At 37.3% G+C, this 13,633-nt stretch overlaps 1 protein-coding gene across 4 annotated transcripts in view; it reads left to right on the top strand.

Moving 5' to 3' along the window:
- LOC111863411 (adenosylhomocysteinase-like 1) overlaps window positions 1–13,633 on the top strand; it is a 71,219-nt gene that overhangs the window by 31,854 nt on the left and 25,732 nt on the right. The gene's annotated exons all lie outside the window — the stretch shown is intronic.

The following is a 13,633-nucleotide window of genomic DNA, read 5'->3' as shown; positions in this document are numbered from 1 at the left end:
CTACTTTACTGGCATAAAAGTGTTCAACAATCTGCCACAAAGTATTAAAAACTTGGGCAGTGATACTAAAAAGTTTAAATCAGAGTTAAAGAATTATCTACATGCTCATTCCTTCTACTCTTTAGATGAATACTTCAATGTAAATAGAGAATGATGTAAAATTAAGTTATATTAATTTTTAAGCTAAAATTGCTTGTACTTATGTATGTAACCTTTTGACTTGTTCTGTTTCCAAAGGTACTAACCTGCTTAGGATTTATAGAATGTAAATAAATTCAATTCAATTCAATAAGAATTTTAAAATGTAAATAATTCAGTGTTGATTTATAATTACAAACAGAATTGTACTGATTAAATCGATTATAGCATGGATTTGTAAACATTCTTTGTATGTTTTCCAGCTTATTAGGATCTGCTAAAGTAAGGTTATTCCAGGTGCCAGGCATGTACCCAGGATTTGAACGAAATGAGGCAGTTTATAAAACTTTTAGACTGTCTAAAAAAACAAAATTATATGTGATGAAATGAATTGTTCCTAATAGCTTTGGTGCTTGAGAATGTAGGTAACCAACATGATGATGAAAATGAAATTTGCTGTTTAAATATAACCCCAAGATCTTTTACACAGTCAGTTTGTAGAATTAGTATATCACCCACACAGTAATTGAAATGGATACTGTTAGTTTTATGAGTAAAAGAAATTGTACTTTCATTTTCATATAATTTTCAATGCACCACCTCTGTACAGAGTCTATATCAGATTGTAGTAATTTAAATCTTTAGCAGACTTTTTGTTTCCTTGAAACTACAGCTCCAGTGGGGCTAGAAGTCCATGAACTTCTCTGTTCACTTCGGTTTTTCTAGATCTTACACATTCAGTAGGACTCCTTGGGCAGGTGATCAGCTCATCGGAAGGCCTCTACCTCTACACAAACAGAAAAACGCACACACACAAACTAAACATCCATGCCCTGAGTGGGATTCGAACCCATGATCCCGGTTTTCCAAGCGAGCGAAGACAGTACATGCCTTAGACCACTCGGCTACTGTGACCGGCTTAGCAGACTTTATGACAAAATATTTTTAAATCATCAGCAAAGAAGAGAAATTTGTAAAAATGAATTTTGGCACGTAAATCATTAATAAAAATATTGAACACTAGGGGTCCCAAAGTGGAGCCTTGTAGCACTCCTGACAGCATGGGAAGAGGTGCGATAGACTCGCCTGAAGTGCAAACAATAGAAAATCTGGATTATAAGTAACTTTAGAACTTTAAATACAAACCATTCCGTCCAATGTGACATGTAGGTTTTTACTACGTTAAAACTTATCACCCTTACATGTTTCGGTCCTTATGGGCCATCTTCATAGGGAACATCATTAAAAACTGGAAACTACCATCAGAGTAGGTGTTTTGATTTAAAATACATACGCTTATATCCTATAATGCACAGTACGTATAAAGTCGAATGTTTCACAATCACAGCAGCTTCCTGGTGTTGTAAAGTTTTTCAAAAATTTCTAGATGTATTTAAAAAACCTTTATTGTCAATAGTTAAAATTTTTTAAACCATGTAGGTTCATGTCCGTACTCCTATCGTCCTTCTTGTGTGGGGCAGATTTTGTGCCGCCTGTCTATCTTGGTGAGGAGGTTCTCGATGTCGTCCAGGGTTTGTTCGTGGCTTGCTGTGTTGTTATAACTCCACCTCTGCAAGTTATGTTTGAATTTAAATAGTCTCTGGCAGTGTAAAATATGGAGTTAGAGGCCCGGAAAATGTTATGGCTAAAGATCATGTCTTTAACCAGCTTTCAGTAAGGCCGTAAATTTTGTGATTAGAAACGTAAACAGTGTCTATGAACTAACTCTGTTTGGTTCTAAGTACCCTGATATTTTGATAAAAAATACTGAAATGGCTGGGATTCAAGGTCGTTTTTGGGAGGGATCAGGGCTACCTCCACGCTCCTGATTAGAACCATTGGGGAGAACTCTGCCCCCTGTGACAGGTGTACTTGAGGGGTACATCTGATCAGGCGTGAGCTTACTCCAAAAGGAACAATTATACAGATTCTAAAGGGTTCTGACATTGGTGGATGACACACAGAAGTACTGGGGTTTTGGACTTTTTCCGTCATCAGGAATTCTAAGTAATGGAGGACACGACATTTCAGAAACTGGATCTGACGGAAACAGATCCAGTTTCTGAAACGTCGTGTCCTCTGTTACCTAGAATTCCTGATGATGGAAAAAGTCCAAAACCCAGGTAACAATTAGGCACACTGCCATAGGCCAAACACCAGTGTTACTGATTAGTAGCAACTCATCTTCAATTACCAAAACATGAAAAGCTGCACAAGTGTTAAATTGGTTTTAAGTCTGGTGCAGAGCAACTGCATTAGGCATATCTGCTCTTTTATAGACTTTTCAGCATCATCAGTAGTGACTTCAAGGTTAAATCTGTATCTATAAATGAAAAGCGCCTTGAACCTTTTTGAAATAATTGGCGAAGAACCAGAGTTCTGTGCACCAATGAGAGGCTGCCAGCAGTGTTTAACAGTATTTACCATATGGGACACCAGTGGTTTTCATATTCTTGTAAGTGACAGTTTTGAAATCATTAGAGCCTTCTTACACAGTAGAAACCGTAGGTGAAAGAACAGCTGGTGTGGTGTCTAGGGTAAATCCTTGATCAGAAAATCCCTTTGAAGGCAAAGCAAAATGTTAAGATCCAGAAATTGCAACTGCAACATAACTCCTGGTAGAATTTTCATTAGGGCCACTTTAGTTGTGTTAGCGATTGTTATTGTTGCCACTGCTGTTGTACATAGTGACACAAAACATCCTGCAATGCCTCTTGGCTGAAGTGCAGGGTTGCTGAAAAATTTATGTTTTTAGAAGTCCTGATTCACCTTTCTAGAATCATGCAGTATGTATATAGCAGACTAAAGCATTGATGGAAAATTTCTTTGGGTTATGAATAAATTTGGTATGGATATTTCAATAATAAAATCAGTAAATGTAATTGGAAAATATAAAATATTATCTTTCCTCTGGTACACTACATCTTGAGAACAGAGCAAATGAGACAGTAAAGAGTTTCATCACATTTTGAAATAAATATATTTTTTCTACATTCAGATGTGTTTAGTGCAAAAAGAACTGTGTTGTTTCAATGAATTCTCGAAAATATTGCATAGTCGTCAACTCTACAGTTTTGTTCTTATAATATGGATATTAGAAATTTAGTTCTTGATGGGCCATCATAGTTCAAAAGTGTGCTGTTTATAATTTTCATTATTGGAGGAAATTTATACTCCATTCCACCATATTATTTTAAACGTTAAGGGTGTTTGGAATGTTTGGTAAGTATTGTCATACAGTTCTGCAGTTAATAAGATCTAAAGTTTGTGATAAAGGTACATTAATACAAATATAATGTTTCTGGACATTATCCATCTTCTTGTTTTTATTTAAAGCAGAACGTTTTGGAGACTGGATTCTGTCTTTGTCTGTCTGTCTTCAGGTAAAGCCTACTCAGTTGGGCCCAGTCGGTAGAGCTAGTCCCTGTCTCCAGACTTTTTTTAAAGAAGTTTCCATATCTTCATCCAAGTTTGAGATGTGGGATCCTTACTTAGAATATCCTCAGATTCTAGTAGACTGGATATCTTCTCCTTGTATGTGGACTTATTCAACACCGTGTGCAGTTTCCTTCATCATCTTGTAGAATTCTTATTTCCTTGTTATCTTTCAGGGATTTCAACACCATATATTCCTTTCTAGTCATGTTAGATGTCAGAGATCTTGATTTTATCAACATACATCAAATTCTCAATCCCAAAAAGGGGGGGGGAAGTTTGGACCTTACAGATTCAGTCACACATACCATTTCCAAATTAGACACTATTTGTTATGGCAAAATTAAGCCCCCCTCTTAAGCACAGATTCTCCTATTCTGTGAGAACATGCTCAGATAAATTGAGGACAAATTTCTCAGACCCTTGATAGCTTCTGGGGTTGTGGTGTTGTGATGGTGATCTTTCAGATCAAAGAATGTTTTAATCTGAATCTCCTTCTGCTTAAGAAAGTGATGACTGAAGGAGCTTTCCACTGATGGCAGGTTGCAGAATTGATCTGATTTGTATATCTCTGGAAAAAAAGTTTCCAGTTTATTGATTTGGTTGATCAGTGTGGGTTTTTTAAAATGGTGGAACTGGATCCTGTCTCTTAGCAGGGCCTTTCTGGCTTGTGAAGTTATCTTAAAGGAATGCTGACTCTGGTATAGAGCTTTCAGTATAAGGCTTTTGGGAATAATATCACAGTCTTACATTTCATGAGAAAAATGAGATAGTTGGATGTCTCAGCCAGCTGAATCTTAACTGGTTCAAATTTCCCAAACTTCGGACATATTCTAGGTCCATACTAGTTATGTAAATAAGATCTGAAAGTCTGTGACTAGCTCTGTCAATTGGGTCCAACTGAACAAGTTTTACCTGAAGACAGAGACTGAATCCAGTCTCTGTAACATTGTGTTCAAAATAAAAACAGGACAATTGATAATTTCCAGAAATATAATATTTGTAATATTTGTAGTTCTACAGTTGTTTACCACAGTTGAGGCTCACATGATTTTTCTGTAGTAATAAGGAGACTAGTTAAGTTATAATTGTTAAATGCTGTAGGAGATCATGGAACTTGAGTTACATAATTTCTCATAACTTTGAATCATTAACTTAAGCATAATTTAAAGTTGTTTTATGATACTACTATGCCAGAAAATGTATGATAAAACGTTATGATGTATGTAGAATAGGCATGCCTCATTAAGTGTCGTAATTGAAGGTCATTTTGAAGAAAGCAGTCTTCTGGGATTTGGCACCGTGTATATGTGGTGTTAACCGACGTTTCAGAGGAATGTATCACGGTCTCTTCGCTTGGAGATTTCTTATATTTTTTCTTCTACCCTGAAGATGGAGGCGATACGTTCCTCCGAAACGTCGGTTAACACCACATATACACGGTGCCAAATCCCAGAAGACTGCTTTCTTCATAGTCACCGCCGTGAAAGCCTCAAATCTTACATGAAGGTCATTTTGTTTTGATATTTTGAACATAGTTTCATTTTATTTCTATTTATGGGAAGTATTAGTACAGTTTTACACAAAGCTTGGATGTTCTTCACTGTAAAACAAATCCCTGTTATCATATATTGTGTGTAAACTGTATATCCTATACAAATAACTGTAAGGTATGAAATTCTCGCAGTTGTAAACTTGAAGCTTGTATCCATACAGATGATAGCCTAAGTCAGTTGTGTCATGTGTATTCTCTATTTAGCTATGGTTGGTATGACAGGGCTGCAGGAATGGCCCACACTAATTCTTCATTGTGTTCAGAATATTACACATTTCATCTTCCACGTTGACAAGGTCCTCGTAGATGCCATGCAAAAGTTGGCTGCTAAGGGTTAAATTGAGTGGGTCAAGGGCTAGTGGTCTTAAGGTCCTGACCACAGGTAGTTCAGGACTTCATTTTATTCATCTTGTGAAATCTTCATCTCATAAAACAGAGAGCTAGACCACTTCATATTGCATATTTATTTCTTGTAAGAGGACTTAAAAAGGGCAGGTAACAAAGAATTTAAAGATGGTTGTCTTGGATCCTAAAGGAGTCTGATGATGGTGTATAATACTCAGAATTACTGGGTTTCTACATTCTATGCATCAACCAGTATTCTAGAAACTAGAAAACATAATGGTTCGGAAACTTGATCTGTTTCCATCCTCAGGTGAGGGGAGGAAGACACATCCTATACTGGACGTGATTGAGGTTAGCTGTTTCTGAGGGACCCAACAGAGTGTGGAGCCAGGAGCGCACAGTCAGTATAGTGACTGACTGCAGGCTAGACGACCGAGAGGTCGGAGTTTGAGTCCTGGTAGGGTCAAGAATTTTCACTTCTCCATGTTGTCCAGAGCAGCTCTGGAGTTCACCCAGCAGCTGGGGCATGAAGCTGATGACTCACCTCCAACTAGTGCCAAGGTCAAGAAAATGTGGATCTATACATCCATCCCCCATATGTCTTCATGGCGTAATGCTTAGTTAAGCACAGTGACAACTTTATCTTTACCTTTACCTTTTACCTGACCCAACAGAGTAGGTGTCTTTTGCCCCCTATCACTTGAGGATGTAAACAGATCAAGTTTCCAAAACGTGTTTTCTAGTTTTTAGAATACCAGACAGTGGGCAGAGTTCAAAACCCCAATATTTCTGAGATCATTGTCTTAGTTTAGCATTCTTCTGTAGGCCAGTACAGTAAGGTACAGAAGTGGCCGCAGTACAAAGGACTTAGTCCCACCCCACTAGCAATTAAAAAAAAAGTACAGGGAGGCTATTCAAGAGCCTGTCATGCCACACATATTCAGATTTATGGGATAGCCAACAGGCTAGTAGCCTGTACACATTACAGTATCTTATCAGTATCAGCTCAGTAAATCTTTGAACAGCAACCTTTTGCATTGTGTGCCTGTGGACCATCATAATACCAATCACCTACATTAATTTTCACAGGTGCAAGGAATGCATGCAGGGAACATCTTTGGCATCTGCTGTGGTATTGGTGGGTTGTGTTTGTGATTTGTTGACATATGGGCTTGTCAGTTACACTGCAGGTCTGAACACACAGAGTTCACACAAGGAACTTGTTTCTCCTAAACTGTCTGCCCAGCTGCCCAAATGATTTTGCAGCAGGCTTCAAAATAACTTGTGTATCACTGATACAGATAGCCTGTATAGTATGTTATCCTAACATGATATAGTAAAATGTGTTTATTATGGAATCCATTGCAAACAGAGTGTTGTCAGAAATTCATTTTGTACATGTATTTTATGCTTACTGGACAATACACAGTTCAGTCTTCTTTTTTTTTTCTTTCTTTCTTTTAGTTTACTTTTTTCATCTCTGTTTAATCTGAATTCTCTTTTAGGTTTTACTGTATTAGTAACAACATAAGGAAAATGCTGTATTAAAATAAAAGGAAAAGCTTTATTGAAAGTGAAATGTGCCATATGGAAATTGTATGCAGATGAATACTAAAATGCATAAAAATGTAAACCTTTAATATCCTGCAAACTGAGATAGTCATTCTGGTACATATGTTTGAAACAAATTAGAAGATTTTTTTTCATTCTGGTCCGTCACACTAACAACATCATGAAAAGTTAAACAGTTCCATCTAGTGTGACAGCACACCACAAACACACACACAGGACAACATCAAAGAACCCTCTTCTCAAGAACGACAAGGAGGCACAAGTTCAGCCCCCATCAAGAGAATTAATAAGACGGACGACACGAACCCGCTTGGTTTACGAATTCCAATAGAGTTTTAACAAACCAGTACTAAATATTTTAATGTATTGGAACAGCTGCTGTAGTTGTAAAGACTTCAGATTTTACACCCAATTATATATTACTAATATTATATATATACATTTTAACTTTCAGAAAATATATTGTAATATATTCTTCCAAATGTATTGATGTAAAGGTGTCCTTCTGGTGATGGTCTCTGAAGACCGAAACATGTAAGGCCATAAATAATTGAAATAAGAAATATCTTCACCAGTCACCCTAGACAGAACTGTTTAACTTTTCATGAAATTAGAAAACTTCATCCCAGTACAAAACAAAATTATAAAGTACTGTTTGATTCATTTCTGTGGTTGAGTGTGTAGCATCTCTGTTTTTTGGTCAGAAGATCCTGGGTTCAGATCCTCTCCAGGAGACTCTATCCTTACTGAGGTTGTTCAGTGGTTTGCTCCTGGAAAATGAAAGGATTGTACCTGAAATTGTGGTCACTTCCTTCTGAATTCTTTCCAGTGTGTTATTCACTTGTCACCTTATTTGATGCTGTCTTAGTATTATATAGCCGTTGACATTGTTATTCACATATGACATAAATGAATCAACAAAGAACTAGGGATAAATAAGGAAGTAGAGGTCATCAGAAATAAAAGTGTTTTACTCGTAATTGTGGATTGTTGAGTTTAAGAAGAATTAAAAATTAAAGAAATTTCTTTCTTGGAATTATTCCATGTAATTAAGTGACTGACTGACTCCATGGAGCAGAGTTCTTCTTGAGAAGCTGCCAGTCACTCAGCTCATTATCTTGCTCAGAAGTGCCCTCCCATCTGCTGTAAATAAACTAAGTTTCAGAGTATAAAAACACTAAGATTTTACTCACGCCTGTGTATTTTTGAGCTGAAAAAACATGACTTGTATACGTTACAAGACCAGAAATTATGTCGAGACAATATATGTGTAGCCAGTGATCAAGCAGAGAAAATGAAACTTATAGAAAACAAATTAGAAACGTAAAAATAATATCTGGCCCTACTTGATATGCAGCTGTGCCTACATATTTCACAAATCGAGAGTGTAAATGTATATAAATGAATGTATGATGGATGGATGGGTACATGAATTAATTAATTAATCAGTCAATCAAGCAATCACTTGGTCAGGTACTGAAGAGGTTGGTCTAGCAATATTGCTTTAGATGTGTATTTGGGAGGTGCTCACTTATAATCTCAGGCTGGAAACTAGCTATCCTGACTACAAGATGGTCCCTCGAGGCCTATGCCAAGATAGTACATTGATCAGACCATGACCACTTCCTTCTAAATCCTTTCCAATTCATCTGTCATCCTACCATTCAGCACTATATAGTCCAGCTATTGACTGTCATAAAATAACCCACAGAGATACAACTTGATCAGAACTTGACAGGCTTGGGATTTATGTTAATTGTCAGATTGTTGAAACAAAATTTCATAGTTTATTGTCTTATATGCTGCCCTTTGCTTCAGAGATGAAAACAAATAGTGAACAGTATGGCTCAGTGCAAATTTGTTGTTCCCTTCTTCCATGTGAGTTACGGGATACTCTATAACTGTTTCCTTCATCTTCATTTGAACTCATTGTACTTAATTATCATAATGTGATGTTACATGTGCTCATCATTTTATACAGAATTGATAAATAGCCTGTGAACCATACAAGACAAATATGTTTCAGTAGTGTCTGTAAGCTTGAATATAATGATGAAGTAATCTTGTCTTAGTTGTACATGTTACAGGATGAGCAGATGTCCTGGAATTTTTAAGAGAGCCCCTGATTCAAGTCTTTTCATATGGCGAGTTATCCAAGATATTACATTTATTACATTGAACTGAGAGTTTTATATTTTGGTGAGTTTGAGATTATTTCCATACCCTATCTCCATATCCCTACTCCCCCACTACATGTTCAGTGTGTGATGTTAGGCACAGAGACAGCTGTACATTAATCTTTACCTCCTTTAACAGTACAAAGATGTTGAGATAGTTAAAATGTTCGGTGTATATTACAGTTGCCATCAGGGTGGAGTAGTGGCTGTGATGTATGCCAGACTTTTGGAAGGGCTTTGGTATATAGTGCTGCTAAATCCAAAATGCAGAGGTTGCACATTGATACAGGCTTTGAAAAGTTACAGACAGGCTATGCTAAGTTATGAAGAATTATGATTAAAGAAATGACAGCCAGTTACATTCTTTTGGCTGACATGGTTAATTGAAGACTATGTTTCAATGACTTTGCCAATTTATATCCTTATTTTACATCTCTCCATTGACATTTCTAAATATCAGCAGCTGTGTCTATTACAGTAACAAATACAAATGTTTGTATTATGTGTACACGTACACTAGATGTTTTCAGCCTGCATGTTTCCTAGCAACTTCTGAACTAGGTTGCCATTACATGAATATCATACCATACATCCAACACCATATTTGTTAGATTTGTATCTTTGTCATTGCCATCATGAAAGGTGATTGACTGATTCTTAGTTTATTTAACAATGCTATTTTAACTGCCTGTGTTATATAGTACTGAATCATAGAGTGATCTGGAAATGATAAATTGGAGACGGTGTGAAAGGAAGTTGTCATGGCCTGGTTAGAAATACTGTCCAGAATTTACCACTGGTCACCAGGCAGAGATTTCAACCCAGGATCACTCAAATATGAAACAGAAGTGTTACTTGTTCTGTCTTGATGTTTAGTGTCAATTAGTATGATGTGTATTTGAAATGTGTAAAACCTATGTAGAGATATTTCTTATGAAAAGTGCATATCGAGAACATGACAGTTCCAAAAAATGTGTCACCACATTTTGATTTGTTAAAGATTATTTATGGACCATTACAGTGATGCATGAAAAATTGTGTGGACATATATTATGACTTTCAAGAGGGAACATGCTGAATGCTATAACCCCTAAATATATTTTATTGCTGTCCATAGTTTTGTAATTGATTGATACACTGTGCCAGAGACTCGCCTGGCTGCATTACCAGTGTTTGGTGTATGGTTTGGCCTTTCATAGTATAACCATTTTATATCCACTTGTTCAGAAATGACTCTTACAAACAGAAATTCAAGGACAGTAGTGTATATGAGCAGGTTATTATAGGTACTGTATTAGGTAGTTATGTAAACAGACCTACAGAGTTATAAAATGTTTATTCACTCATGACTTTGAAGCTTTAGAGTTTGTTAGACAGTAGGAGTTCTCACTTGGCAAGATATACTGCTTTACTAATCATGTACAGTTTTGTTTAGTAGTAAGAGTACCACAAAGCACTGCCTCTTATTTAAATAATGGTTTTATACTGTTTAACATGCAACTGACTGTTTGTTTGCTGTATTTGTGCTATAGTTTTAAGATCATATTTTTTAACTGCAATGCTGAGGGACAAAATGGATGTTGGGGTGAGTAACAAGGCCCCACATATTCATCACTGTTGGAACAGAAGTCCAGTGAACCAAACCGGAGCCAGTTCTCTCTTGTTGAGCTCCTTAGTTTAGATATCTCATGGTTTGTGTAGTGCTACCTGCAATAACTGTCTCCTTCCCATAGTTTATCTTCTCTTACATTGTTTTCCCTGAATTACATAATCATATGGGTACTACTCCTGTGTCGTATTCAGAAGATTTAGATAGAAATCTGAACTCAGAGACTGATTATCCTGACAGGTTTCTCATGGTTTTTCTCAGTCCATCCAGACAAACTTCAGAATAATACCTCAAATTAGGTAATAGCCACTCCCTTCTAGGTTCAATATTTTTTATTCACTAATCCTCCTTCCATGTAAAGTGCATAGTTTATATTATTTAAATGAAATATAAATAAATACATTTTCATTGTTTTAAAATTTTTTCAAATAAGAAACCACATTTCACAGACATCAAAATTTGACTGGTAAAACATGAATGTTTTAAATGAGCTGAAAAGTAGTCCAGTTTATGAAGTGTAATTGTAGCGAGAATTTCTGGAAATATGTTTTACACAGATCACAGTTGTTGTTACTTTTATTTTCAGGTGCCTGAATTTTATAACAATTTCAAGTGATGTATTAACAATTCACATTGTAGACTATTACTGTGAATGAGGCATGCTCTTATACTTAGTGTCAGATTTTATGAATACATTTTGCCCGACTGGACAAACCTCACATGGGTCCATTCTGCCATCCTTAGAGGACCTGAGCTACATGGCCTCATATGTTGATGCAGTTTCATTAATAAACTTAAGAATCAATAAGTCATTTGATCTTATTGTGTTTTAGCAGTCGCGCACCTCTGATCTGATGTGTGGGTAAAGATACAAGGTGTTTGAAATGCAGTAAAATGTATTGAGTTCAGAAATTCCAGGCTGCAGCATCTTAAGTGAGAAGTTAACTGTCAACAGTCTGTCATCACAGTAAATCATTTACAGTTTTCCAGATGCATTTATAGTGTAGCAATGTGTGTCAACTCACTGAAGAGAACTGTTTCCACAGAGTACAAAATATTGCCCCAGGCAGTAGTGTAGTTGGTTGAGGCACTATTCTACAAGCCGGAAGGTTGCGGGTTCAAGTCCTGATGAGGTCATTGGATTTTTTCAATTGACCTAATCCTTCCAGCTGCACTGTGGTCCTGGGGTCAACTCAGCCTCTAACAGAAATGAGTACCAGGAATATTCTTGGGGGTAAAGGCGGTCGGCGCATAGGGCTGACAACCTTGCCACCATCTATGAGCCGATTGTCTAGAAAATGTGGGAACCTCAACATCTCACAACCCTATGGGCCTCCACGGCCTGTTACAGGGATAGCTTTACTTACTTTACAGTAAATTACTGTAAAACCTGCCTAAAGCGTAGCCTGAATTAAATGGATTCTTTTGCGTTTCAGAAAGTCCTGGCCTTAAGAACACAGAGCTTAAAATAATGTAAAATTATCTACAATTAATGTAAACTGTTTAATGCAGAAATGAGGGGAAAACAAGATTAACAGTGTGTGATTAATAGTGTGCATGAATATTTTGTTTTCTGTTCATGCAATTCTGTTTCAAGCAGTGGCTTCTCTTATTTGAGATCTCACAAATGGGAAAGAACTACATAATCCAGACAGTTGGACACAAATGTGCAGAATATTTTAATGCATTGATTCTTAGCCTTTTGTAGCGCGGCCTCCGTAGTCTAGGGGTAACGTTCCCACCTCATGACTCACGGTATGTGGGTTCAAACCCGGTGGAGGTTGTGGAATTTTTAAAGGCAGAAAAATTCAGGGAACAAGTCCTCTGGGAGGGACTTTTAAGCCGTGGGTCCCGTGTCGTAGACTTACAGCATGTAAAAAGATCCTCATGTCTCTAGGAGACCTCTGAGCAAAATTAGTCAACAAGTTTCCCGCCCAAGTAGTTTCCAATGCCTCTGGTAGATGGGGGAAATATCAGGTACCAAGGGCCGACCTCGTTGGCTGAACGGGGCTGATAGCACACACCAGTACCGGTAGGGTATGGCGACAGTAGAAATTAAAGGGGGATGCAAAGAGGACCAATAACTGGTCTAAGTGCATGGGGAAACCCACCCCCTCTATTAATAATAATAATAAATAGCCTTTTGTATCTTACATCCATTCACTCATTTTGAAAACAAATCGTAGTAAAAATGAAGCTTCTCCGTTTCCAAGAAATTAGCATAACATTAATCGTTAATGGGCATTCTTATTTTTGAGGCCTCACATCCCACCCAACCAACCATAAAGTCCCAGCAGTGGGGCATGTTCCACTAGCAGAGAGCACTGGTTTAATGGACTATTGGAAAAGTTAAGCAAGGAAGAGAAGGAGATTGAAATAAAGGGAAACAAAAGAAAAAAAGTAAAAGTGAAGGAAACTGAAACTATGTACTTCTTTATTATTGCTAGTGAGGTGGGACTAAGTCCCTTGTACTGCGGCCACTTCTGGCCTATTGTACCCGCCCCAGATGATAGGTGAGGGTGATTGTGGAGCAATTGGTGGAATGAAGATTGGCAGGGGAAACCGAAGTACTCAGATAAAACCTGCCCAGTGCCACTTTGTCCACCACAAATCCCACTTGACCAGACCTGTGATTGAACCCAGGCCACCGCCGTGTGAAGCCAGCGACTGACTGCTTGAGCTGTGGCGTGGCCTAAACTGTGTACTTAGTAACACATGCAGCATGGAGTTCTGACATGTGACGTCTCATAAATATCTACTGTACACTGATGAATATCTATAAATAAGCAACTGCAACTGGAA

The sequence above is a fragment of the Cryptotermes secundus genome, unplaced genomic scaffold, assembly GCF_002891405.2.
Source record: "Cryptotermes secundus unplaced genomic scaffold, Csec_1.0 scaffold792, whole genome shotgun sequence".
NCBI classification, from domain to species: domain Eukaryota; kingdom Metazoa; phylum Arthropoda; class Insecta; order Blattodea; family Kalotermitidae; genus Cryptotermes; species Cryptotermes secundus.
This window is presented reverse-complemented; position numbering and strand designations above follow the sequence as displayed.